A 2,506-nucleotide genomic window follows, 5' to 3' on the forward strand; every position below is an offset into this window, starting at 1 on the left:
TGGCCTCCAGTCCCCTAATCATCCTGGTTGCTAATCATCCTTGTTGGTCTCACTATGTATGAACATGTATCAGAATGGTCGAACAAATGGCAACTTCAAATCTCAACAAATAAATGCTCTGTCTTACATATTGGCAAAAAAAAATAATAATCAGAAAATAAAATACAGGCTGAATAGTCAAGATCTTGTTGATAATCCAAGCTCTGTAAAGGACCTTGGAATACCCATCTCAAATTATCTAAGTGCTAGAGCCCACTGTAATTACATAGCCAATAGGCATTAAGAGTTGTTAACCTAATCCTACGTAGCTTTTTCTCTGGTAATATCACACTACTAACTAGAGCATACAAAGCATTTGCTAGACCAATACTCGAATACAGCTCATCAGTCTGTTACGTATCTGATATTAGCACAGTTGAGAAAGTCCAGAAATATTTCACAAGAAGAGTTCTCCACTCCTCTACTCGTTGTAGAATACCTTATGCCACCAGACTTGAAATTCTAGACCTAGAAAACCTTGAATTATGCCATCTTCGGTCTGATCTAAGTATGGTATATAAAATCATACATTGCAAGGTCCTACCTGTCAATGAATACTTCAGCTTCAACCATAACAACACAAGAGATACAATAACCATAACAACACAATAGATACAAACTCAAGGTTAACCGCACCAAACTTGATTGCAGGAAATACAACTTCAGCAACAGAGTCGTCAACGTCTGGAATACTCTACCTGACTCTGTGGTTTCTTCCCCAAACCCCAAAACTTTAATCTTAGACTGTCTACTATTGACCTCAAGAAAGAATTATGTTGTCCTGATATTATTCAAGAGCCAAATCCAACAACAGCTTAAATATATTGTTTGCTCCAAGTGTGGTGCTAATTATTTATATATTATTTACTGATTTATAAAATTTATAGGCCACTCACCTTACCTGAAGATGGACAGCCTATAATTCTGTCTTCCCTGGCCTGTTACAATTCATAACTCAAATAAGATTAAGTTTTTCTTTGTTCAAAAGTTACAGTTGACCTCCAGAAATAACCAGTGTACATTTCTGTGAGATAAAAAAAGAATTTTGATACTGCCCTAGTCCCAAGCTCCATGTACAGATAGTCCTCGAATTACAACAGATTGTTTAATGACCATTCAGAGTTACAATGGTACCTAAAATGTCTTATGACCATTTTTCACACTTACGACTGCTGCAGCCATCCCCGTGGTCTCATGATCAAAATTCAGACGCTTGGCAACTGACTCATATTTATGATGGTTGCAGTGTCCCATACTGCCACCTCTTACAATGCTAGACAACACAGTATCAACAGTACAGACCTTCACGTTTCTAGGTTCTGTCATATCCCAAGACTTAAAATGGACATCTAACATCAAAAACATCATCAAAAAAGCACAACAAAGAATGTTCTTTCTGTGCCAACTCAGAAAGTTCAAACTGCCCAAGGAGCTGCTGATCCAGTTCTACAGAGGAATTATTGAGTCTATCATCTGCACCTCTATAACTGTCTGGTTTGGTTCTGCAACCCAAGAGGACAGACACAGACTCCAGAGGGTAATTAGGACTGCAGAAAAAACAATGGCTACCAACCTGCCTTCCATCGAGGACCCGTATCCTGCACGAGTCAAAAAGAGGTCTGTGGAAATATTTACAGACCCCCTCACATCCCGGACATAAACTGTTTCAACTCCTTCCCTCAAAATGACGCTAAAGAGCACTGCACACCAGAACAACTAGACACAAGGAGAGTTTTTTCTCGAATGCCATCACTCTACTAAACAAATAATTCCCTCAACACTGTCCAACTATTACAAAGTCTGCAGTACTATTACTATTAATCTTCTCATCACTCCTTATCACCCATCCCCTCCCACTTGTGATTGTGTGACTGTAACTTTGTCGCTTGTATCCTTACGATTCATATTGACTGTTTCCTTGTATGATTTGATTGCTTATTGTACCCTATGACTATCATTAAGTGTTGGACCTTATGATTCTTGACTCTTGACGAATGTATCTTTTCTTTCTATGTACAGTGAGAGCATTTGCACCAAGACAAATTCCTTGTGTGTCCAATCACACTTGGCCAATAAAGAATTCTATTCTGTTCTATTCTATTCTATTCTATTCTATTCTATTCTATTCTATTCTATTCTATTCTATTCTATTCTATTATTCTATTCTATTCTATTCTATTCTATTCGATTCTATTCTATTCGATTCTATTCTATTGCTGGTGCCCTCATTAGATATAGAACAAGGCATTTTATTCAAGCACAATAAGATAATTATCCATGATGTGCCCATTACCATGTGAAATAGAAAGGTTATAAACATGCCAATGAAGATGTGAATGCTTGCTCAATGGTGATATTTGCTGAGCGATCTTGAAACCATCAATCTTCTGTCAAGGAGAAATTAAGATTGGAAATCCATTAATCAAAGAATTCAAAGTTATGTTGTTAACCTCTTGCTCAATACAAC

The sequence above is a fragment of the Notechis scutatus genome, chromosome Z (genome assembly GCF_049901735.1).
Source record: "Notechis scutatus isolate UNSWTSFEM ecotype Mainland chromosome Z, rNotScu1.2, whole genome shotgun sequence".
In the NCBI taxonomy this organism is placed as follows: Eukaryota; Metazoa; Chordata; class Lepidosauria; order Squamata; family Elapidae; genus Notechis; species Notechis scutatus.